This window comes from Tachyglossus aculeatus, chromosome 10 (genome assembly GCF_015852505.1).
Source record: "Tachyglossus aculeatus isolate mTacAcu1 chromosome 10, mTacAcu1.pri, whole genome shotgun sequence".
Lineage (NCBI taxonomy): Eukaryota > Metazoa > Chordata > Mammalia > Monotremata > Tachyglossidae > Tachyglossus > Tachyglossus aculeatus.
In genome coordinates this window covers 45,619,557-45,646,398 of record NC_052075.1, presented here as the reverse complement: position 1 = coordinate 45,646,398, position 26,842 = coordinate 45,619,557, and the positions used below count along the sequence as shown (strand labels likewise).

The following is a 26,842-nucleotide window of genomic DNA, read 5'->3' as shown; positions in this document are numbered from 1 at the left end:
GCAAAAGAAAATAACTGCCGGAACCCACTGTAGCACAGAACCATTTACATCCAGCAGCCGACGGATTGAGTCAGTCGCATTTGGGGTTCACTGAGCAATAAGCCATTGATCCCAGACCCAAACTGTCTCATGGAGTTTTGCTGTATCCTAATTTCCATGACTAGATGGGTAGAGAAGCAGTGTGGCTCAGTGGAAAGAGCTTGGGAGTCAGAGGTCATGGGTTCTAATCCCATCTCCGCCACTTGTCAGCTGTGTGACTTTGGGCAAGCCACTTAACTTCTCGGTGCTTCGGTTCCCTCATCTGTAAAATGGAGATTGATCAATCAATCGTATTTATTGAGCGCTTACTGTGTGCAGAGCACCGTACTGAGCGCTTGGGAAGTACAAGTTGGCAACATATAGAGACGGTCCCTACCCAACAGTGGGCTCACAGTCCAAAAGATTAAGACTGTGAGCCCCATGTGGGACAACCTTGATTACCTTGTATCCCCCCAGCGCTTAGAACAGTACTTGATACATAGTAAGCAGTGTGACTCAGTGGAAGGAGCACAGACTTTGGAGTCAGAGGTCATGGGTTCTAAACCCGACTCCGCCACTTGTCAGCTGTGTGACTTCGGGCAAGCCATTTAACTTCTCTGTGCCTCAGTTACCTCATCTGTCAAATGGGGATTAAGACTGAGCCCCACATGGGACGACCTGATCACCTTGTACCCTCCCCAGCGTTTAGAACAGTGCTTTGCACATAGTGAGCACTTAATAAATTAAGCAAGTGCTTAATACCAACATTATTATTATTATTGTTGGAAGAAGAGACGCTTTGGGGATTTAATTCACTTTGCTAATACCAGATTACAAGCCCTACATTCATTGTTCTGCATTGTCTTTTAACGAATGCCTTGTACCCTTCCCTTGTGATGTCTTCAAATCATGTAGGATAGGGGTCTCATTCCTATTATTCTGGGGGTTTATATCTGTAGGGCGTGAGGCTGGTGAACGAAGCCCCCCGCAAACCCTTTCGTGTCAAAGAGGTTGGATTGTGTCTACCAACTTTGTTGTAGTGTACTCTCCCAAGTGCTTAGTACAGTGCTCTGCGCATAGTAAACACTCAGTAAATACCATTGGTTGGTGGATTGATTGCTTAGCAGATGCTTTGTTGAGACCAGCCCGCTAATTCCCTTCTGTCTGAGGAGATTAGCAGGAAGAATACTGGCTCCCTCAGAGCAGGACAGGAGAGGTTTTACACCCTACTGCCTACCCTACAATCGCTTTACAGATATGTTGAGAATGATCTCAGCTGGGAATAGGATGAATATATAAAATATATGAAATATAAAATAGCCGAGACCTGTACAAGATAAAAGAAGACTGTGAGCCCGCTGTTGGGTAGGGGCCGTCTCTATACGTTGCCAACTTGTACTAAGCGCTCAATAAATACGATTGAATGAATGAATAAAAGAAGCAGTGTAACTTAGTGGTAAGAACATGGGCTTGGGAGTCAGAGGACGTGGTTTTTAATCCCTCCTCCACCACTTGTCTGCTGGGTGATCTTGGGCAAGCCACCTAACTTCTCTGTGCTTCAGTTATCTCATGTGTCAAATGGGGATTAAGACTGTGAGCCCCACATGGGACAGTCTGATTACCTTGTATCTACCTCAGAGCTTAGAACAGTGCTTGGCACATAGTAAGTGCGTAACAAGTGCCACCATTATTATTATTATAAAATGGAAAATAAAAGAGGAAGGTTGTAACCTATAATGAAAGGATGAATGAAAGCCACTCCTCCTGGGATGCACCTTTATTTGTGAATCAAAGGGGCTTTTTAAACAATTGTCATCTCTGGGACATCTCCTTTCCCAAAAGGTAAGACTTTCTCTTCACCGGGAGCTTATTGCAGCATTGTTTCTTGTGAGAATCAGCCTCAGAACATGGACAAGTGCACATTAGTAAGTTGCAAAGCCAGACTTTTGGGAATCATCAGTTTCTACAGCTGAGTGGCCCAATTTTCATGACTACTTCATTCAGCTTTCCATAGCACGTTATACAGCTCTAGGTGGGCAGAGAATGTGTTTGTTCATTGTTGTATTATACTCTCCCAAGCGCTTAGTACTGTGCTCTGTGCCCAGTAAGTGCTCAGTGAATGTGATTGACTGACTTTAACGATAATTTAAGCTCCAGTTTTGTCACGTACCAAATCTGCGTGAATCAGGTTCAGCCCTGCATTTGATGAGTGAAACTGTTCACTCTGGCATCAGTTTTAAAGCATTCAGTTAAGCAAGCTCTTAATCAACAATGACATAAAGGGGCTGGACAGAGGTGATAATGCAGAGCCCTCTCAGTGTACTATGCCACATAGAAAATGTGCCATGGAGAATGAAGTATTCCAGTGCCTTCTGACTGAGAGCCATTTTATCTGAAGCGTAGACTTTTCGGTGTATTCCTATTCACATGCATATTTCTGTGCAAAATCTTTCAAAAGGCCTTTCCTTTGAATTACAAAAAGATAAACATGCCTTTGAATTGAATAGGTGATCTTTTGCCATTTTTGAAATCTTCATTTTACTCCCTTCATATCTGAGAATTTAACCCTTGGTTCGAGAACTATGGCTTTCCCATTCATCAGGGTGCCTTTATATGCAAAGCGAACACAAAAGAAAGCCATGTTCCAGTTATTATTGCTTCCAAAACTGGTCTCAAAGTGACTAAAGGAAATTAAAACTTGAGATAGGTGTTCCATCTGAAAGTCACCCCTTGGAGATTGCAGCATATTAGATGACATTTATGTCACATAAATCTCTGAGTCTGCAGTACAACGAAAGTCAAGGTGGCGTGAATTGGTCCAGTAATTGAAAAGGCCTGTTTACGTACTGCATTTTTTGTAAAATGTATTATTATTAATTCTCAATTTTGTTAGGTTGCGATATGAAATCTGAGATTAAAGCATATTTGACTGTGAGGTCTGAGGTTTTTTCTGATGTTCTTTCAACCAAGTTTTATCTTGGGCAGAGAATAAAGTTGCGTGTGTCCATTTTTCAGTCCTGAGTCATATCTTTATGGCATACTGTCATAGATGGGGAATTGAGCTTCTGGAGATGGTCTTCCAAGATAGCAGGTGTAACATCGTAAATACTTCAACTATAGAGATGACCCTACATTCCAGAGCTAACCACATTATGACATTTCTGAGCCAAAGGACCCCAATTAGTATGGTGCCCGTTTAATATTATGGTCCATTAATTTTCAGGTTCATTGTCGGTTGAACTTTTCCCCACAATATCATTCCCGATCTGTCCCTAGGTCTCTGTGGAACATCCTTCCCCAACCCCCATTTGTAACTCAGAAAGTTCATTTTGAATGCTCACTGTAAACATCAATTCCATCTCTTAGCGTCTGGGGATTCATTCATTAAGGCATATTTATTGAGCTCTTACTGTGTGCAGAGCACTGTACTAAGCGCTTGGAAAGTATAATTCAGTAATAAAGAGAGACAGTCCTTGCCCACACTGGGCTTACAGTTTAGAAAATGCGGAAGTGGCAGGGATTGGGGAGGCCTGGTAGGGGGCAGATATAAAGACAGATTTGCACTTGAATTTTCACCCTTTATTAATAATAATAATAATAATAATGGCATTTATTAAGCACTTACTATGTGCAAAGCACTGTTCTAAGCGCTGGGGAGGTTACAAGGTGATCAGGTTGTCCCACGGGGGGCTCACAGTCCTAATCCCCATTTTACAGATGTGGTAACTGAGGCCCAGAGAAGTTAAGTGACTTGCCCGAAGTCACACAGCTGACAATTGGCGGAATCGGGATTTGAACCCATGACCTCCGACTCCAAAGCTTGTGCTCTTTCCACTGAGCCACGCTGCTTCTCTATATTCACCCTTCCTTCAGCCCCACAGCACTTATGTCTGCATCCAGAATTTATTTATATACGTGAATGTCTGTCTTCCTTTCTAGATTGTGCCTTGTGGGCAGGGAACATGGTTGCCAACTCTGTTGTATTGTACTCTCCCAAGTGCTTACTACAGTGCTCTGTACAAAGTAAGCGCTTAGTAAATACTGTTGATTCACTGAATGTCTCCCGTGTGCAGAGCACTGTAATAAGTCCTTGGGAGAGTGCCATAGGGTCGAAGATACGCTCCCTGCCCACAGAACTGACCAAAATTGATGGGTAGAAAGGCAGTAATTAATTACTAATAAGAGGAAGAACTGTTCAAATAGTAGACATTGTGAATTAGTACATACATAACTGTAATGAGAGGTTGAAGTTAAAACTGCTGAGATAATTCTGATGATGTGGCCTCAGGAGAAGGGAAATCAGTTAGGGAAAGCCTCCTGGAAGAGGTGATATTTCAGAAAGACTTAGAAGAAGGATTGAGGTATGGTTAGGTATATTTGCCTGGGGATGGCATTCCAAGCAGGAAGAAGGGAATGATCCAGGGGTCAGAGGATGGAGTGTTGAAAACAAGGAACAGTGAGAAGAGTAACTTGGAAGGTATACGGAAGGTGGGTTGTGGTGTACTGACAATAATAATAGTTGTGATTTTCATGGTGGGTGGGGAATGTGACTACTATCTTTATTGTGCTCTCACAATCACTTGGTACAGCGCTGTGCACACAGTAACCTCTCAGTAAGTACCGATGATGATCATAGTTTTTGTTAGTACTTACTATATCCCGGCTCCGCCAATTGTCAGCTGTGTGACTTTGGGCAAGTCACTTAACTTCTCTGTGCCTCAGTTACCTCATCTGTAAAATGGGGATTGACTGTGAGCCCCCCGTGGGACAGTGTTATCACCTTGTGTCCCCCAGCGTATAGAACAGTGTTTTGCACATAGTAAGCACTTAATAAATGCCATTATTGTTATTATTATTACTGTGTTCCAAACGTACTGAGCACTGGGGAAGATACTAGATAATCAGTTTGGACTCAGTTCCTGTCCCATGTAGAAATCACAATCTACGTAGACGGGATAATGTAATAGTAGAAGAGAGTGGAAAGGAATGGGAGGGAGAGCTGGTGGAGTGCCTTCAAGGCAGCGGTCAGGCATTTCAGATTGATATGCAAGAGGAAGGAATGGATTTTTGAGGAGTGGAGAGCTGTGGGCAGAGCATCGTTTTAGGAAGATAATTCTGAGCAACAGAGTTGTATAGCCTGGAGAGGGGAAAGGTCGGAGGCAGGGAGGTCAGTGAGGAGGCTGGTACAGTAGTCAAGCCAGGGTATGTCTAGCACTTGGGCCAGGGTGGGGCACATGTATATGGAGGGGATCCGGGAAATCCTGTGAAGGGAAAATGGAAACAATTTAGCAAAAGACTGAACATGACCGTTAAAAGAGAATGAGGAATCCAGGAGTAATAATAATAATAATGTTGGTATTTGTTAAGCACCTACTATGTGCCAAGTGTAGTTCTAAGCACTGGGGCAGATACAAGGTGATCAGGTTGTCCCACCTGGGGCTCACAGTCTTAATCCCCATTTTACAGATGGGGTAACTGAGGCACAGAGAAGTGACTTGCCCACAGTCACACAGCTGACAATTGGCAGAGCTGGGGTTTGAACCCATGACCTCTGACTCCAAAACCCGTGCTCTTTCCACTGAGCCACGGAGCTTCTCTGCTTCTGCAGGAATAATGCCAAGGTTGTGGACTTCCAAAATAGGGAGGGTGGTGGACTTGTCAACCGTAATGGTAAAGTTAGATGGGGGCGAGGATCCTGACGAGAGGATGAGGAAGTCTACGATCAATATGTTGAGCTGACAAACCGGAAAGCTGCAATTTTGGGCTCATTCCCCGATTGGAAACACGAGTGTCTTCTCAAGAGACCTAGGATGAGTGCAACTGGAAGTCCTGCACAAAAAGATGTGGACACCCCCACCCCCACCAATGCCCCCATGGGGTTAGCACTTATACCTTTAGGAACTTGGATCCCAAATTCCAGTTACCGCATTACTTTCTGGAACTGGGACAGTTCCATTTTGTCAAGACATCTATTTTGATGGTGGCAGACTCACACTTTCTTTGATTTCAGTCGTTGCTGGGTTTTACATAGATAATGTTTATTCTAGAGGGGCTATTGACTCTGCATAATGCCAGTGACGGAAATAGATCTGCAAATGTGATCCTGTCATTGATGGCAAATTCCGCCAACAGTGAGGTTTCTCAGTGATTGCAGGTGCCATGGGTGCGAGTGATGGTGGTGTTAAGAAAGAAGTTGAAATCCGGATTCACAAAACAGCTTTCCAAGATTGATAATGAAGTTATTTATTTTGACATTTAAGAATGAGTTTTCTCACATCTACCTCCCAAAGCACCCCCTCTTGAAAGCTTTAACGTTCAGATTCATTGAAGTTCATCTGAATTATTTCTTTCTTTACGTGATTCAGAGGTGAGAAACCGTGTGGCCTAGTCAAGGAGAGCAGTGGCCTAGGAAGCAGGACCTTGGTTCTAATCCCAATTCTGCCACTTGTCTGCTGCGTGACCCTAGGCAAAGCACTACTAGATTGTAAGCACCTTGAGGGAAGGGATTGTCTCTTCCATCTCAATAATAATTGTTGTGGTGCCATGGTGCCATGCCAAGGCCCTGCTGAGAGCTCACCTCCTCCAGGAGGCCTTCCCAGACTGAGCTCCTTCCTTCCTCTCCCCCTCGTCTCCCTCTCCATCCCCCCATCTTACCTCCTTTCCTTCCCCACAGCACCTGTATATATGTATATATATTTGTACATATTTATTACTCTATTTATTTATTTATTTTACTTGTACATATATATCCTATTTATTTTATTTTGTTAGTATGTTTGGTTTTGTTCTCTGTCTCCCCCTTTTAGACTGTGAGCCCACTGTTGGGTAAGGACTGTCTCTATATGTTGCCAATTTGTACTTCCCAAGCACTTAGTACAGTGCTCTGCACATAGTAAGCGCTCAATAAATACGATTGATTGATTGATTGTGGTATTTAAGTGCTTTTTTATTATATTCCCCCAAGTGCATTGTACAGTGCTGTGCCCACAGTAAGCCCTCAAATACAACTGATTGATTCTCTGTGCCTCAGTCTCCTCATCTCCAAATTGGAGGTTAAAATACCTGTTCTCCCACTTACTTGGATTATGATCCTCATCTTAATTCTACCCCAGTGCTTAGTACAGTGCTTGGCACAAAGGAAGCATTGAATAAATACCACAAGTCTTAGATTTCTCAACTTTTCTCTGTGAAAGGTCCATATTCTCCGTTAAAGCACATGAATGTTATTATTGGGCCAGACCAGTGGCCCATTCAACCCAGTAGGCTGAATCCATCCATGGCAACAGGATACTTGGAGAAGGGGTAATGGCCTTCCTTGCTGTCATCCATCCTAATCATCATCATCATCAATCGTATTTATTGAGCACTTACTATGTGCAGAGCACTGTACTAAGCGCTTGGGAAGTACAAATTGGCAACATATAGAGACAGTCCCTACCCAACAGTGGGCTCACAGTCTAAAAGGGGGAGACAGAGAACAAAACCAAACATACTAACAAAATAAAATAGAATAGATATGTACAAGTAAAATAAATAAATAAATAAATAGAGTAATAAATATGTACAAAGGATTATTAGGATTATGTATCCTAATAGGTTGCTCTAATGTTGGATTCACCTATAAAGCTTATTTTTTCCTTTCCATCCCTAATTTTCCCTCTAGCTAGCCACTATGGATGATTCTCTCTCGGCCACTCCCCATCTATGAATATGCCCAAACCTTTCCTGAGCCTTCATATAATTTTCAACCAGCACTGGCTTTTAGGGTAACTAACTTCCTATGCATACAGCCCACTGTGTGAAAGCGTGGGTTTGCTTGGGGTAAAAGAGAACTGAGATGGAGGTTGGACGATCGATATAGAGAAAATGTTCCTGAATGTCAAAAATTACAGCTGGTAAAGACAGGTTTTGGAAACAGGATCGAGGGATCTGTAGCTTCAGACACAGTGGATAGTTTTGCTTTATTATAAGCGTCGCGTTGGACGTATTCCCCCCCAGCCTTCCACTCCATGTTCTCTCCACTTGCTAGAAAATCCAAAGACACCCCCCGACCCTACTTTCCTTCCCATTTTTACAAATTGCTCATTAACCTTCTACTTAGAGGTAGTAATTAAAGAGTCAGGAGAATAATGTGGAGCACTGGGCAGATCTTAGCAACATGAAAGTGCAGTGGAAGAGGTGCCAGGGGAGAATATGGACAGCTTGAAGTAGCGTCTGATTTGAGGCCATGAAAACCGTGATTGCTGGAAACAATACCTGCTGATAACCAGAATGGAACACAGAATGTCAAGTGTGTGTATGCAGAGATGTGGCTAGCCCTATCGAGGTTGATGAAGCAGTGTGGCTTAGTGGAAAGACCATGGGCTTGGGAGTCAGAGGTCTTGAGTTCTAATCCTGGCTCCGCCACGTGTCAGCTGTGTGACTTCTGGTAAGTGACTTAACCTCTCTGTGCCTCAGTTACCTCATATGTAAAATGGGGATTAAGACTGTGAGCCCCACGTGGGACAACCTGATCACCTTGTATCTATCCCAGCGCTTAGAACAGTGCTTGGCACATAGGGCTTAACAAATACCATTATCATTATTATTATGATGATGAAGGAAGCCTGCATCAGTAAAAAAGAAAGGTAACTTTTGGGCCATTTTATTGAAGTAGTTAATATTTGGATTGTTTCCTGGGGTAGAAAAATGTTAGTATGTGGCACATATGGTATAGAAACCATATGTCTCCCCCTTCCAGACTGTGAGCCCACTGTTGGGTAGGGACTGTCTCTATATGTTGCCAACTTGTACTTCCCAAGCTCTTAGTACAGTGCTCTGCACACAGTAAGTGCTCAATAAATACAGTTGAATGAATGAATAAATATCTCCTGCTATAGTTCTGGATCATTTACATTTTTACATTAAGGAGATTCAATCCCAAAGGGTCTTGAAATAGAGGTCCAAGAGTGCAGGTGTGTGGTTTGGGTTCTGGAGGAGGTAAGGCCTGCAAGGTGGATCCCATTAGTTTCTTGGACTGTGGATCTTTCAAGTATGTCAAAACCCATACTTTCGTGGCTAAAGCAAATATATGTCAGTATCCGTTTTGAAGCCTCAAGGTTATTTGTAGTGAATTGTGAGTGGCTTAAAGTACAAATTGTTTCGATAGTAAGGAAAAATAAGACTGTTGCTTCCTTTATACAAGTCATTATTGTACTTGGCTTTCTTTCGGTCTTCGGGCTGCCAAGGAGCGTGTGAGCATGTGTCTCACTGTGTGTCTGTTACATTTACGTAGCACCTTTCTTCAAAGATTATATGAGACGAGCTGTAGAATAAAACGGAGCGAAAGCCTGGGATGTGAAGTCAGTGCAAGTGGTGCTTCCTAAATAGAGTCATCTGTGTAACAAACATGCGGTGACAGGTCATTGAACACCTTAGAAATAAGACTTGTGACACAGATAGTCAAGTGTACCACGTCACAGGGTCCTCAAGAGATTAGAGAATTTCATGCTCTGGTAGCGTGCAGTAATTTAAGAGTTACCATCCAGGTACTCAAGTAATTACGTGTAATTCTTGTGTTAACTCTTAGGATAGCCATGAAATTGCTTCATCTCAGCGCTGTAGATGAAGCACCAAGATCCAAGGCTATGTCGAGAATAGAAAGAGCTCAGGTGGATATGAAGGAAAATCAAAGAGCGTGGGGGTTGGAGGATTGTCACAGGCAAAACAAACACACAAAACAGAAAGATCTGCAACTAGGTTGTCATTGATCTTTGTCAAGTTTAAAATGTTCTGCAGTTTACAATGCCAAAAATGTATTGGCAAAGTTAGCAAAGCTTCAAGAGTGGTAATAAGAAACATGAGCCTCTTGTCTGTATGGGGGAAGGAGAGCTAACAGAGCTCTGAATGGGGCAGTTGTGGGGTGTCATCTGGTCCAGCCCCCTGCCCTCTCTGGCCTGAGCCCGATGAGAAGTGAAAAATCGGCCTATCTACATCTAGACTTTTAAAATAATTTACTTGGTTGGCAGGGCCAATAAATAAAAGACCCACATTGGAGAGAACAGCATGGCCCAGCTCAGTAAATACGATTGATTGATTATCCTTCACTTACAGCAGGGCACAGCTTATCAGGAAGATGCGTGTGAGCCATCTAAACTCACCTGACGTGGGCTCTGTCCCATCCTCATGAGTGTGGACCACATTTGTTTCATGCAAATCTTCAAGCACCACACTTAAAGCTCTCGGGGAAGAGATGATGTGAGAGTTGGATGGTGTGGAGGGGTGTTTGTGGTTGTTCACCATCAGTGGCCAGGTTTACCCAACTTAAATCCCATGCAGTTGTTTACAGTCTCGTACCTACAGGCATCCAGCTGGTTTATGTGGCAAAATTAACACCCCCAACAAGTATTAGTAGAGTAAATACTATGTGCAGAACTCTGTATTAGTGATTATGGAAAACACAGAAAAAGTATAAGGCACAGCCCTGCCCTCAAGGAGTTTGCAGCCAAATGGTGGATGAGCACACATAAATGTATACCTACACAATAGTTAGGCGAACACGGTAATAAATTTATTTAACTCTAGCACGTGTGGAAAAAAAAATGAATAAATGCCGACAGATAATATGACTGCTGATGCTGCTGTGAGGGGATGGCATCATCTCAAATGGTAGTAATATAGACTGTAAACTCACTGTGGGCAGGGAGCGGGTATACCAACTCTTACATTGTACTCTTCCGAGCACTTAATGCAGGACTCTGCACACAGTAAGCACTCAAAAAAACATGATTGATTAAGGTTATGAGGTTGTGGTGGTAGAGGAAATAATTAAATATCTTGTCCAGAGCACATTTGCAGTTCGTATTTTTTGCATCTTCACTCTCTTCTAGGGATGTCTCATTGATGTTGTAAATATTCTTCCATTGTTTGTGACTTGGAAAATATTTAACATTTAGGATTTGCTGTAGGCATACAAAATCCAATTCTGTATGGTCGACTGCAAACTCCGACTTACTGGTCAAAACTTGTTTCATCCAAGAACCGTAACATAGATTTTTCTTTATTGTGTCTTTTCTCAAGTCATCCTGGTAGGTCTCAGAAGTACACCGTTGAATGGGAGCAAAAAGATTATTTTTGCCTTGAAATTGTATCCTGGTGCTTGTCTCCTAATTGGTCCAGGCATCCTGCTGCTTAATACCTGACACCTAACCCTTCTCCAATCTAACAGGGTTCTGTGAACTCTCTAGAGGTTCACAAGAGGTTCTCAGAGAGACAGAAGAAGTTTGGGGAAATGAACAGGCCTCAGTGATGTTTATCAGTCAGTTGCCTGATATGAGAAGTTTCTAAAGTGCCTGAATAGAACTAGAAATGCTAGACGAAAATTCCAAGTGGATTTTTCCCCCCTCAGATGAAATACACTGAAGATGGAGTGAAAGGAAAATTGTAAAAAAGTATTAATATTGTTTAAGTGCACAGTTGACACCAGGACTTTAAAGAAATACAGCTTTTAAGAGATGAGTTGTTGACAGGAGTTAGGCACTGCTTTTTGTAAAAAAAAAAAATCGTTCTTGGTCTTTGCAAAGGAAATAATGGCACTGAGGCACTGAAATTCATTCATTCATTGTCGTATTTAGTGAGCGCTTACTGTGTGCAGAGCACTGGACTAAGCACTTGGAAAGTATGAGTTGGCAACATATAGAGACGGTCCCTACCTGACAACGGGCTCACACTCTAGAAGGGGGAGACCAACAGAACAAAACATGTGGACAGGTGTCAAATCATCAGAATAAATAGAAATAAAGCTAGATGCACATCATTAACAAAATAAATCGAATAGTAAATATGTACAAGTAATATCTGCCTGTCTACTTGGAAATTGCAACCCTACAAGATGTGAATTGGATGAGACTTGTTCCCCAGGGCTGAATATCTTTCATTACCCCTGAGGGAGTCAGACCCAGCAACAAGATTGAGAAATGCCTGTGATCGTGTTCTCGTGCAACCTTCAGAGGATCCCACCCAGGCCTTTGCCTGCAAATTTCAGCAGGAAGAAAGCATCTTAGTGCATTTGAAAAGCCAGTTCCAAAGTGTGTGCGATAACATGAATATAATGCAGTCTTGGTTAATGAAACCTCAAATCTGACCAATGAAGGTGGGACACAGCTACACAGAAAAGGAACCGTACTGCTTTGTCATCACATTTGACTTTAGCATATACTGTTTAAGTGCAGAGAATACAAAGCACTCTAATGAATATTTATAGGATAGTTGGTGTATACCTGTCCAGGAACAACTACAAAGGGAAGTAACTGTATTGCTGTGTCAGTGTTGACAGTAGGGAAAGCGAAGTATTGCAAGATTAAGCAATTTACGGATGACGCCCTGTGGACGGCACCCAGTGGCAGAGCCAGGATTAAGTCTGGTTCTCCTGATTATATCCCTGTGTTCTTCCCACTGGAGATGGAAAGATATTGCACACCCTGGGAAGAGCAGGTGAAGGAGGTGGTGGAGAAGCTTCCTCTCCCCCTCCTCCCCCTCCTCATCCCCCCCGCCCTACCTCTTTCCCCTCCCCACAGCACCTGTATATATGTTTGTACAGATTTATTACTCTGTTTATTTTACTTGTACATATTTGCTATTCGATTTATTTTATTTTGTTAATATGTTTTGTTTGTGTTGTCTGTCTCCCCCTTTTAGACTGTGAGCCCGCTGTTGGGTAGGGACCGTCTCTATATGTTGCCAACTTGTACTTCCCAAGGGCTTAGTCCAGTGCTCTGCACACAGTAAGCACTCAATAAATGCGATTGAATGAATGAATGAAAAGGAGAATCCGCTTGACTTATAATCCAGTAAATACTGTGTAAGTGCAGAGAATAGAAAGCACTTCAATGAATATCTAAAGTTTTTAAAGATATTTGGTGTGTACTTGTCTAGGGACTCCCTTATGGTTGGTCAGTGTTCACGTTTAGAGATTTTTGCATTGGTATTGTACTATTACCATATGGACATCTCCTTAGGCAGATTCCTCTCTGCCTCCTAAATTCCTTCTAGCTTTATTCAGTCGTATTTATTGAGCGCTTATTGTGTGCAGAGCACTGTACTAAGCTTTAATTGGAAAGGAACCCATAAGGACCTCAAGATGTCCCTCTTTAGGCAAAATGAGCATGAATTTGGGGATTCCATCCCGCCACCCAGAAAAATCTCACCGGGGGCACAGGGAGAACACGTATTTCCATTTTCCCAAGAAGAAAGTCTTTTTGGGGTAGAAGATAAGGTGCAGGTAGAGGGAAGGAAGGCCAGTTATGTTGGTTAAATTAAACATCTCCTTCTTAAGCTGACATATTTCATTTTAGCTACAGGGGAATAGAGGAGAAAGTAACCGTGTCAGCAATCTGGCCTGGTTGCTTGCCTGATTTCTCCCAAATCAGGGCAGCCAGGAGCACAACTTCCCCCATCCCTACCCTTCCACCAATCAATCAATCAATCAATCGTATTTATTGAGCATTACTGTGTGCAGAGCACTGTACTAAGCGCTTGGGAAGTACAAGTTGGCAACATATAGAGACAGTCCCTACCCAACAGTGGGCTCACAGTCTAAAAGGGGGAGACAGAGAACAAAACCAAACATACTAACAAAATAAAATAAATAGAATAGATAAGTACAAGTAAAATAAATAAATAAATAGAGTAGTCCAGCCTCTGTAATCTTTCGCAGCTACCCAGATTGTTAGGGGGATAAAGGTACAGGAATGAGGAGTGGTAAATATGGAATGCAATTGGACAATAAGGTGTCTGTGTTGCCAGCCAGCTTTTATGGGGCTTTGGAGGCAATTCCAGGCTCCAAAAAATATCATCTTCGTTTGTATCAAGTATTCCCAGGTTCATGTTGGCTTTGTGACAGTGGTTAAGTTGTCCCTTGCCGACCCATGCAAAATACCTCCCTCCGGAAAGACCTGTCCCTTGCAGACTCAGCCTAACATTTGATTGATTGCTTTCATGGATGAAAAGTCAGTTATGTTTGGAGGCACATCCAATCTTTTTTTGTTCTTCAAGTAGCATTTAATAAATCAGTCTACAAGATTATGGTGTTTTAATGGTTAGAAAGTGTCAGTGCATTACCCTAAAGGGCTTAACTTTACCCAGCAAGAAATTTACCCATTGATCTGGCCATATTTTCTAAAGTAATCCTGCTTCTTCACCCCTCTGCCCCCTGCCCAGCCACAGCTACACACACACACACACACACGCGCGCGCACCCCCCTCCCCCACCTTGGAAGGAAGGTTATCAATTTTATTTTTGATTAGACAGGCTGACATTAAACCTAGGAGTACAAAAAAGTGTCTCGCATTTACACCAAAAGTTTTTGTGTATGTGTGTCTGGGGAGGGAGCAGGTGGAGAATGCTGCAGATATATATATATTGGTAGATTAAAATAGTCTTGTGCCATTCAGATTAATTTCCCTTTTTAAAGTGGAAGCCAGTCATCAGATAATAGGGGTGAAGTGACACTTGTTCTTGGAGGGGTTACTTAGAATGTGAGCCCCTTGAGAGACAGGGACTGTGTCTGAGCTGATTAACTTGTGCCTTCCCCCTGCCCTTGTTATTATGGTATTTGTTAAATGCTTACTATTTGTTGAGAAGTGGTCTACGAATAAAAATAATAATAAAAATTTATTATTGTAATAAAATAATTAATAGTAATAATAACAGCAAGAAGCAGTGTAGCCTAGTGGATACAGCACAGGCCTGGGAATCTAAAGGACCTGGGTTCTAATCCCAGCTCCGCCACTTGTCTGCTGTGAAACCTTAGGCAAGTCACTTAACTTCACTGTGCCTCAGTTACCTCATCTGTAAAATGGGGAATACAGCGCCGAACCCTTTGTGGGACATGGACTGTGTCCAGCCTGATTACCTTCTATATACCCCTGCCCTTAGTACACTGCCTGGCACACAGCAAGCACTTGACAAATTCTGTAAAAGAGTGGGTCCTAAAAATATGAACAGCAATTATAATGTTAATGCTAAAGGTAAGAAAGCCGTGCTTGGGAGCTCATAGAAGGAGTCACACCTTAAACCTGTTGTGCTGACAGTTGAGATCAAAACTGGCTCCCACCTGGTGTTCACTTTCCCTTGACAAACTTAGTAGAAGTGTTATGAAAGTCGATTGGCAATTAGCAGGGGAGACCATCAGTTCTCTTTCTTGGTCTTCGCGGAGAAAGGAAGAGTCAGGCTCTCAGTATGTCAAGTAGTGTCTCAGTCATGTATGTAATGGATACATTTGTGTCCACAATACACAATGGATTTGTGTAAAGGATTCTATGCAAGACCTGACAAGGACTTGTTAACGGATTATGTCATACGACCTTTCAGATTTGCATTTAAGTTGTAAGAGAGAATTGAAGCATAAGATCTAGAATGAGGGAACAAGGTAGATGGTTCCTCACTAGACTTTTAAGTTGCTCGAGTGCAGAGGTTGTGGCTAATTAACACTCTTATACTCCCGACACTTAGTACAGTGTTCTGTTCACAGTCAGTGTTCAGTAAGTACTGTTAATTGATTGATGGATTGAAGATGCCTGATGTGGCAGAAGCATGATTTTGTTTTCTGTTATCTGAAGTAGAACTTGAAAATAGTTGCTTTCTAGATTTAGGAAACGGATTCGTGGGGAGGAGAGGCCCGGGAGGCTTGGATGCCACAAGGGAGGTTCTGTCTGACCCCTGAGTAATAAATAATAATAAATAATAATGGTGTTTGTTAAGCGCTTGCTATGTGCCAAGCACTGTTCTAAGCGCTGGGGGAATACAAAGTGATCAGGTTGTCCCACGTGGGGCTCACAATCTTAGTCCCCATTTTACAGATGAGGTAACTGAGGCCCAGAGAAGTTAAGCGACTTGTGCAAAGTCACACAGCCGATAAGTATAAGACCTTTCTCTAAACTATAAGCTATAAGATGTGATCTCTCCCCGCAAGGGATGACATCTACCACCTCCATTGTACTGTACTTTCCCAAGTGTTTAGTACAGTGCTTTGCACACAGTAAGTGCTCAGTAAATACCATTGACCGATTCAGGTGTGCAATGCGGGCACATTTTTCAAGCTTAGGTTTTTTAGTCTGATCTTGAGGCTTGGGAAAAATGGCAGGATTCACCACTTTGAGGACTGGTTGCATGTACTTATTGACTCTTATGCTCCTTTGACATAAACGTACATCCTGGATTCCTCATTCCTTTGTCTTCTGATGCCGTCGAGTCGTTTCCAACCCTTAGCGACACCATGGACGCATCTCTTCCAGAACGCCCCGCTCTCCACCTTCAATCGTTCTGGTAGTGTATCCATAGAGCTTTCTTGGTAAAAATCCAAAAGTAGTTTACCACTGCCGTCTTCCAGGCAGTCAACTCGAGTCTCCGCCCTCGACTCTCTCCGATGCCGCTGCTGCCCAGAGTGGGTGAGTTTTGACTTGTAGCAGATTGCCTTCCGCTCACTAGCCACTGCCCAAGCTAGGAATGGAATGGGTAGGTCTCTGTTTGATTCTGCCTCCCGTAGCCGAGACTGGTAGAGTACTGGGAACTCTCCAGGTGCGACCCTGAGGGGCCTCCTTCCTTTGGTGACCTCTGAATCCTGGTGGACTGGAGTCACGAAATGAAAGTATGAAGCTGAATGGTGAAAGTCATTAGGGAAACTCAGGGTTTCCTGCTAAGGGGTACACGGTTAGCCATAAACTGTGTAATTCGGTGCAAAGGGTTATCTTTATGTGTGCACTGTACACTCACAATTGTGGGTCCCAAATGGGCCATTTCAGCTTTGCAGGCAAACTTTATCGTTAGGGGTGTTGGCTCTGAGTACAAACGGCACCGATATATTCATTGACCAATTAGCCATTAATCGGGAACACGTAGCAGCCAGGCCAAATTTCTTTCAGGATATTTTGTAAAAACGTCTTCTCACGTATAGGGATCTTAAACTAATTGGAAGATTTTTCCCAGGGCTGGAGCTGGTTCCCAGGTTAAGATATGTTAATGTCAGGGAACTGCCAAGGGAAGGCTATGTACCATTTCCAAGACTCTGAAACTACAGTCTGTTCTCAGAAATGCTAGCAAAAAAAAGGCATCGGTACCTGTAAAGGGCTTCTACATCTGGGGGCATCGCAGGAGACCGAACAGATACTAGGCCTGGAAGTTGGGTTTAGAACCAAGACTAGAGAAAAGGCTAGCTGGGAGGAAGACAGTAAGTCTTGTATTTTGGGCCATATGGAAAGCAGAGGAGCTTGGTAAAACTGCCTGGCAGAGCACATGTTGAACAGAAGGTTTGCGGAAAATGATGGTTTAAATTCGACTTGAGTGGCTTTATGGTCCTTTTGCCCATTACTGATGCTCGTTAAATAAATATTGCATACTTTTTTCCTTTTCCTCATTTTAAATCAAAGGTGCTTTCTGGCTGTTTCCTAACTTCTTGTTTTCCATATTTTGTATAAAAAGAAACACCTACAGAGTGCGGTGTGATGGGTGTTTCTAACTGGACCCCAATGAGAGGGAGTTGATTTCAGATACAAGGCTGCCGTTGTGGTGGTTGATCTTAAAGTCTTGCAAGAAGCAGCATAGTCTAGTGGCTAGAGCATGGACCTGGGACTAAGAAGAACCTGGGTTCTAAACCCGGCTCCACCACTTGTCCTCTGGGTGACTTTGGGCAAGTCACTTAAACTTCTATATGCCCGTTACCTCATCTGTAAAATGGGAATTAAGACTGTGAGCCCTGTGTGGGACATGGGCTGTGTCCAACCTGATTAGCTTGTATCTACCCCAGCGCTTAGTTTAGTGCCGGGAACATAGTAAGCACATAACAAATATCATAAGTAAAAGTCACTGGAACATCTTGTGCCTTTGGATATGCAAATTGGGAAATACTCCTTAGAGCTGAGTGAAAAACTAAGTATGCTTATTTATAAAATATTTCACTTTTCCAATATGAGGAAGATCCTGCTGTTTATGGCCGATGGTGACGTCCTGCATATTTAGGAAAGCCCTGAAGTGGCTAAGGTGCAAGTTGAGACATCAGAGTTTGTACCTTGGGTCAATTTGCCAACTTTCTACACACCCCCAGTTGTCCTTTAACGTGGAAGTTGTGTTCTTCCAATGCTCCGCATTAAGGAAAACCTGTGTCGTAATACTGATCATGTCTAATACTATGGCATGCTTTATCCAAGCAGGCCTGCCTTGTCAAACAAATGTTCTTTAATGCCCTAAAACCTTTCTATCCAAAATTCACCCTGAAAACGTGCATTATGGGAGAACCGAGTCTCTTGAGGCAGCAAATGGACAGTGGTCGCATCTCAGTGCCACTGCTCCCAGGATTACCTTGAGTAGAGCAAATAAAGATAAAATTTAATTGAAATCGACAAATTGTGGGATGAAATGACGGCCCAAGCAATACCTTGGCTTGATCACAACTTTGGACACCTCCTCAGTCCCATAAAGATATTTGGTCAGCGGGCTACTTAAGGGTTAATTGAATAGTTTGGTCAGTGTGTGCTTTTTCATTGTCTTTTATCCGAGCCTTTAACCCATCACTAGTGAGCCACATCAACATTTTAGAAGGGTTTTGCCTCGGCAGTTTCGGTTCCGCTGGCAGGTGCTCACACATTAAACAAGGCTTCGCCACACTCCGTAGGGCAAAATGCCGAGCTGTTCTCCTGGCATCTCAGCGACCAGCTGGGTGAATGGACGGATGCTCACTTCCAGACAAAGGCAGCAATTTTCAGCTTCTAGGTCTTCACCCCCAGTTTGGAAAAGGGGTTATGGGACCCATGGTGCCAAAATACGCCACGTGTTGCCTCTTATCCTTTCTCCGCCTCTCCCCAAATCTTCGCTGTCCGGTCCTAACTCTGCCACAGAAAGCTATTAATCAGGAGGGTCCCTGAGAGGCAGCGTGTGAGTTGCCCCTACCTAGAAGAGGGACCCTGGTAACCCCCAAGGAGGACCAGCTGCAGGTCAAAACGGACTGTCTAGCTTAGTGGAAAAAATATGGGATCGAGAGTCAGTCTGCTGTGTGACCTTGGGCGAGCCACTTAACCTCTCCTGGCCTCAGTTTCGAAAATGCTCTTGATTTTGTTCCTTGCCCCGAAGAGCTTCTATTCTAAGAGGACACTGAGGGGCACTGGACCAAACATAGGTTTTAGGAAACAGAGAGCAGTCAGCGGAAGGAGGAGCATCATCATCATCATCAATCGTATTTATTGAGCGCTTACTATGTGCAGAGCACTGTACTAAGCGCTTGGGAAGTACAAATTGACAACAAATAGAGACAGTCCCTACCCGACAGTGGGCTCAAAGTCTAAAAGCAGAAATCTGAGAGATTCTGTGGTCCCTGAGGGAGCAATGCGGCTCCCACGGTTGCCGCTTGTAGGTTTGGCACGATGTTTTGGAGATCCGTGTCTTGCCCCGTCCCAAACTGTGACAGGCATGTGCCAAGATGGGCATGGGAGTCTCCAGAAGTCGTGGGCACCTCGATCTGATGGCACTGGCTGCATGTTAGTCAGGACTGCACCCTTATCATGGCTGACATGGATAAGTGCTGTTGAAATACAAAGTTTAGACCAACTTCATATTCTAAGCCTCAGTGGTCCTCGTGCCGTACTAGCCTGCATTTTTGTTTTCTGGTGTTTATTATGTTCCAAGACCCAGACTTAAAACTTTGTTGTTTAATTAAAGCTGTTCTATTGAAAAAGACAGTTCCCCTAAGGTAAAGAGAAGACGGAAAAATACGTGACTGATTCCATTCAGTCCCAGTCTGAAGCCACCTAAATTCTAATAGCTTGAAAGGAGTCTTTTTATGTTTCTTTCAAGTTGACATATTGGACTATTTTATCCTTTGGAATGGTGAATTTTTTTATTCTTTTATGGGGAATAATGTGTTGTTTCTTCCCACCCCCCTCCCGGTTGGCCGCAAGAGCTAAACTGGAGACCCAAAACAAAATCCCATTTTCGTGTTTAGCGAGCCAAAAGCTTTGACCTGAGAAATTGTCAAATGTGATTTCTATACTTTGCACTTGTCCCCGGAGCAACTTTTTTTTTTAAATGCAGTAGTGAGAAGATTTTTGAATCAGAAGGGGAAAGGACTGTATGTCAAGAAGGGCATGATCAAAGTAGTGTAAGGACCTCTCACTAGCCTAGAAGGAGAATCACTAATAAGCGGAATGTAAATACTTGGCAAATATGAAATGCAGTATATCTGTTTGCTAAGTAATAATCTGTTGAAATACTAAGGTGGGACAAGATCACTGGAATTGCACTAGCTCTCCTGACTTTTTACTCTTTGTTTAAGGTAATCTTGTCAGGTTTTTCCTAGGTGATTTCAACATAAAGACAAGAAGAACCTTGAAGCATTGATAGGTTGCCTTCCAAAGAATATGAAGGGTTTCTCACTCTAAATCCCCCAGGAAAAAAATGTTCTCTTCCCTTTATTTCTACATTTCATTTATTCCACATACCAAGAGGTTTTCAATAAAAACAAATCCTCCTGTTTTGTTTCTTGATTTTGTTTTTCTTTTTTTTTTGTGTGTGTGTGTGTGTGTGTGTGTGTGTAAAAGACCATTTTCTCTTTCTCGGCCATATGCGTGGTAAAGTAAACTACTAGCTGCTTGACAATTGACTAGATTCTCTTTAATAGTTGTGTGAACCGTGTGTTAAGATTGAATTTGCTCAGGTGTGTTAAAGCCAAGATTTTTGAAAGAATAGTTCAGTAACAAGGAGGAGGAAGGTGGCCTAGTGGATAAAGCACAGGCCTGAGAGTCAGAAGGACCTGGGTTCTAATCCTGTCTGCTGTGTGACCCTAGGCAAGTCACTTCACTTCTCTGTGCCTCAGTTGCCCCATCTGTGAAATGGGGGTTAAGACTCTGAGCCCCATGTGGCATATGGACTGTCTCCAGTCTGATTGGCTTGTATCTACCCCAGCATTTAATACAGTGCCTGACACACAGTAAGTGCTTAATAAATACCATTTTTAAAAAATTGAGGTGGCGTGTTCTTTTTGTACATAGTAATAATGATTATGGTATTTAAGGGCTTACTATGTTTGCAACATATTTACTATGTTTGCACCATATAGTTTGGACCAAGCATTTGATGTACGGTGGCCAGGTAGGTTTTGCTATATGTTGCAAAAAATGAAAGGACCCCCTCAAGTTTCACAGCCTTTTTGTGATAATGATGTTCTTGAAGGCAGGCATCTTGTCTGCTAACTTACATATTCTCCCTACTTCTTAGCACATCAGTTTGCACACAGTGAGCACTCAATAGTTGCTGTTTATTGATTGTTCCCTTATTTTGCCATCAAGCTCTAAAAATGACTATATGTTGTAGTGGAGCCCTGCTTTCAGGAAAGAGGTGCCTGACACTGTATTAAGCACTGGGGTAGATAAAAGCTAATCAGATTGGACACAGTCCGTATCCCACGTAACTGAGACACAGAAAAGTGAAGTGATTTGCCCAAGGTCACCCAGCAGTTACATGCCTTTCAAATGGTGAACTCTTCTGGTCAGCACAGGTTCCATTTTTTTTTAATTCCCAAGTACTGCCTTTTAGAAATATTTATTTGTTGCCCTTTTGAGTTGTGGAAGCCTACAGGGATACAGTTTTTATGTTTCAAGTTTCAGCCCACCAACAGAAAATGCAATTATTCATTAGGCAGTTCTCTGGCATTATAGATTTTCAACAGTAAATGTCTCCGATCTGGGGATTGCCCATGGTATTTAAAGCTACGTACCCAAATTATTCAAAGGGAAAAATCACAATGCAACTTGCCAACTTTTATCTGTTTACTAGTTAAGCTGCTGTGTGTTAAGGAATTTTGTTGGTGATAACTTCACGTTGCTGGGAGAGTGTGTACTATCATTTTTGCCTCTTGGGACATATATATTTGCAGCTTTATTTGTTAAGTGATACTGACCCAGATATAAGCGCTTAGTACAGTGCTCTGCACATAGTAAGAGCTCAATAAATATGATTGATGATGATATAAGAGGGAGTTGGGAGCATAAGGGAAATGACCCTCTCACGTTCCCCCTTCCAGTTTATCCATATGCCCCCACTAGCTTTCCTGTCTCCGAAGTGCTTCTGAATCCCTCCTCCTACTTCAGTAGCTAATTTCCCTCTCCCCCCGATCCACCTCCTGTGCCTTCAGGTATCTCCTTTTCCACTCAGCCTTCATTTTGATTCTTAAAAAGCACCATACCATACCTTCCGTCAGTATGTTCTATTGCTGGTAATTCTTCTTGCTTTTTTTTTTTTAAGAAAAAAAAATAAAACCTAAGAAGGCTTTTTTTCCTATGTGGCATTTTTAAACAAATTTTACTCATTTTTATTCCTTTTACAGGTCAGGAAATTTTCCTTTTGAGGAAGCAATTTTTTCAGTTTTAGAAAAAGTTCAGATGGTGAGGAGGAAAAGAAATGGGGCCAGTGTTTGGCAACTTTTCATGCAGCTAAGGGTAGAAGACAGCCTTGTTTTTATTTTATAGCGTGGCTTAGTGGAAAGAGCCCGGGCTTTGGAATCAGAGGTCATGGGTTCAAATCCCAGCTCCGCCAATTGTCAGCTGTGTGACTTTGGGCAAGTCACGTAACTTCTCTGTGCTTCAGTTACCTCATCTGTAAAATGGGGATGAAGACTGTGAGCCCCCTGTGGGACAACCTGATCACCTTGTAACCTCCCCGGCACTTAGAACAGTGCTTTGCACATAGTAAGCACTTAATAAATGCCATAATAATAATTATTATTATATGTTAGCATCCTAAAGGAAAGCTTGCAAAAAACAGTGATAATTTTATCTGCATTGGCATTAAAATTCACAGAGGAGCTTGCTATTCCTTATATGTCAGAGCTCTTGCTTCTGTGCATCAGCCCACTTCAGATAGCTGACTGTTTCATTTTGATGATTCTGAGTTAGTAACTAGAATGGGGATTGCCCAAATCAGTTATTATCCTGTGAAATGACTTTATTACAACAGTGCCTTCAGGATGAGCTGGAGGCCTCTGGAAAATCACCGCTTAAGAGGAGAGAGAAAATGTTATTCAGGAAACTATTGCTCTTGCTAGGAAGGACATTAATGGAGGTAGAGTAATGTACTAACTTACAATGCAGTAAAGACATCTGAATAGTCTCTAATTAATGTTATTCTGATTAGCAAATGGTCATTCTCCCTCTCCCCTTCCCTCTTGTTGAGTGAATTTTTTTTTAACTTTTTCCAAAAGAGGAAATCCTGCAAATGAAATTGATTGGAGAACGTGAAGACAAGATAGACTCTATCTAAGACAAATGGATTTTTGATAGTGGGACTCTCCAATTGAATTAAAACCTTTCAGCATATAGAACAGTTCAGTTGATCACTCAAATGACAATTTTTTAAAAAATGTAAAAAGAAGTACACTTGGAATATTGTCTTTGTGTCAGAAATGCACCTTCATGCTTGAAAATGATAAAAAATTACAATCAAGCCTTACAGCAGTTCTGTTCATCTTTATTGATCAGGTGCAAGAAAGATAAATCGCAGCCCAAATAAGATTATAGTAAATGTTAGCATTGCTGGGGACAGTAGGTTGATAGAGGGCCATTCATCATCTCAAATGGTGACCTGTCCATGTCTCACACCATACTCAGTCGGCTGTCTAATCACATGCCTATTGATTTTATCTGCATCTAAGAAACCGGGATGTGACTGTCATTGGACAACCCAGATTGCTAAATGCAAAGGGGTCACTGGTGTGAAGAGGATTTCGTTTTCATTTTCTTACCGGCCAACAATGATTTATTGAAAAATAAACCACCCCTAGTCGCACATGTGAAACCTCAATTCCTACACACCACCAGTGAATGATTGGGGCTGTATCATGCTGGGGTAGGTGACAGCCTTGCGTGGAGTGGTCTACCTTTGTTCTTGTCGTTTTCTTATGCTTTCGAGTCGTGTCTGACCCATAGCGACGCCATGGACACATCTCTCCCAGAACGCCCCACCTCCATCTGCAGTTGTTCTGGTAGTGTAACCATAGAGTTTTTTTGGTAAAAATACAGAATTGGTTTATCACTGCCTCCCTCCACACAGTCAGCTTGAGTCTCCGCCCTAGACCCTCCCATGGCACTGCTGCCCTGCACAGGGGAGTTTTGACTTGTAGCAGATGCCTTCCACTCTCTAGCCACTGCCCAATCAATCAATCAATCGTATTTATTGAGCACTTACTGTGTGCAGAGCACTGTACTAAGCACTTGGGAAGTACAAGTTGGCAACATATAGAGACGGTCCCTACCCTACAACGGGCTCACAGTCTAGGAATGGAATGGATATGCCTCTGCTTGACTCCCCCTCCCGTAGTCGAGACTGGTAGACTACTGGAAACTCTCTAGGTGTGACCCTGAGAGGTGAACCTTTGTTCCTATCTCTACGGTACTGTCACATGTAGAGCGGAAAAATTCATCGAATATTACCCCTCAGTGGGGCCCTCCAAGATCAACTAGTTTCAGAGCTTCCTATCCAATATATACCTGTAATTTATATCAACGTCTGACTCCCCCTCTAGACTGTGATCTTGTTGTGGACAGGGAATTTGTCTGTCTTATTATTATATTGTACTCTCCCAAGCACTTAATACAGTGCTTTGCCTTTGAATGACTGAATGAATGAACCACTGTGACTCAACAAACTCCTTAGGAATTATGGAGAGGCTGCCAATTGGGGTTGTGTGACCACATCAAGTTTGGTGCCACATGAACACAAACTGTTGCCGATGTGCTTCTGCTTTTGCACCTGTGGCTCCTGTTTCTCTGTTTGAGCAGTATTCCTGCTCACCGTCAAATTGTGTAGGGTGGGAAGTGTAGTGAAGCTAGAAAATAGACGTACCTCAGCCTATAAAAGATGGGGACTATGTCTTCTCTGTTATTCTCCCAAGCACACAGTGGGTGCTCAGTACTCAATCAGTACTACCCACTGTACTGAGAATTCAGTCGTATTAATTGAGCACTTACTGTGTGCAGAGTACTGAACTAAGCGCTTAGTAAATGCTAGTGGTTACTGGTACCACCCTTTCCAAACTGTCAACCGTCTCCAAGAGAGGGGAGCCTTTCCTATTCTTAAAAGCCCTAGGCTTAATACTCCATCTGATCAGTCTTTCATTGTCATTCACTGATTGATTCATTTGGTCGCATTTATTGCGTGCTTACTGTGTGCAGCACACTGTACTAAGCATCTGGGGGAATACAGTATAACAATAAGCAGACACATTCCATGCCCACAATGAGCTTACAGGATAGAAGGGAAGACAGACATTTTTATAAAATAAATTACAGCTATGTATATAAGTGCTGTAGGGCTGGGAGGAGGGAAGAATAATGGGAGCAAGTTAGGGCAACTCAGAAAGGTGTGGGAGAAGAGGAAAGGAGGGCTTAGGGAAGAACTCTTGGAGGAGATGTGCCTTCAGTAAGGCTTTGGATGGAGAGGAGGGCGGGTGGGGGGGGGGGGGGAGTACTTATCTGTCAGATTTGAGGAGGGAGGGATTTCCAAGCCAGAGAGAGGACCTGGGTAAGGGGTCGGTGGCGAGATAAATGAGATCAAGGTACAGTAAGAAGGCTAGCATTAGGGGAAGTGGAGTGTGCGGGTTGGGCTGTAGTGGCAGAGTAGTGAGGTGAGGTAGGAGGGGACAAGGTGATTGAGTGCTTTAAAGCCAGTGGTGAGGAGTTTTTGTTTGATATGGAGGTGGATGGGCAGCAGAGTGAAGTATGGACCTAAGTAGGGAGAGACATGGCGCTGGGAGGTCAGCAGGAGGCTGATGCCGTAATCCAGGTGGGATAGGATGAGTGATTATATTAACATGGTCGCAGTTTGGATGGAGAGGAGAGGGCGGAGTTTGGTGATGTTGTAAAGGTGGAACCGACAGGATTTAGTGATGGATTGAATATGTGGGTTGAATATGAGAGAGGAGTCAAGGATAACGCCAAGGTAACAGCCTGTGAAACAGGAAGGATGATGGTGCTGTCTTCAGGGATGGAAAAGCTGGGGACGAGTACAGGGTTTGGATGGGAAGGTAATGAGTTCTGTTTTGGACACGTCAAGCTTGAAGTGATGGGAGGACATTCAAGTAGAGGTGACCTGAAGACGGGAGGAAATGCCAGACTGCAGAGAGGGAGAGAGATTCAAGCTGGAGATGTAGATTTGGGTGTCATCCACATAAGGGTTGAAGTTGAAGCCATGGAAGTGAATGGGCTCTCCAAGGGAATGGGTGTAGATAGAGAATAAAAGTGGACCCAGAACTGAACCTTGAGGGACCCCCATTCATTCATTCATTCAGTCGTATTTATTGAGTGCTTACTGTGTGCAGAGCACTGTACTAAGCATTTAATAGTTAAGGAGTAAGGGACAGAGGAGGCGCCCGCCAAGGAGACTGAGAATGAGCAACTAGAGAGATGAGGAGAACAGGAGAGATGACAGTGTCAGTGAAGCCGAGGCCAGATAACGCTTCCAAGAGAAGGGGGTGGTAGACAGTGTTGAAGGCAGCTGAGAGGTCTAGGAGGATTAGGATGAATTAGAGGCTTCCCATATATATCCTTTATATTGTTGGGAAGCTAATACTAGTGACCGTGAAGACATTGTTAATCAGAATTGGAGCTCAGCTAGTTACGGGCTTGTCTCTTTAGACTTCAGTGAATGACGGCATGGGTCATCTGTCAGATAAAAGTGCACATTTGGGCTTTATTAGTGGTTCAGGCAATATAGTCCCTGTTTCCGAGAGGCTCATGACCTAACTTGAAGAATAAACATCTCTTTGTCCTCCCCTCATACATATGGGAAAAATGATACTTTTGTGGACAA

At 43.0% G+C, this 26,842-nt stretch overlaps 1 protein-coding gene and 1 non-coding gene across 3 annotated transcripts in view; one reads left to right on the top strand and one right to left on the bottom strand.

Moving 5' to 3' along the window:
• The window catches only part of CHCHD3 (coiled-coil-helix-coiled-coil-helix domain containing 3), a 215,007-nt gene that overhangs the window by 135,386 nt on the left and 52,779 nt on the right, over nt 1-26,842 (top strand). The gene's annotated exons all lie outside the window — the stretch shown is intronic.
• Nucleotides 16,454-16,591, bottom strand: LOC119933800. Its single transcript, XR_005452670.1, has one exon. It is a non-coding gene; the product is annotated as a small nucleolar RNA SNORA7 (small nucleolar RNA).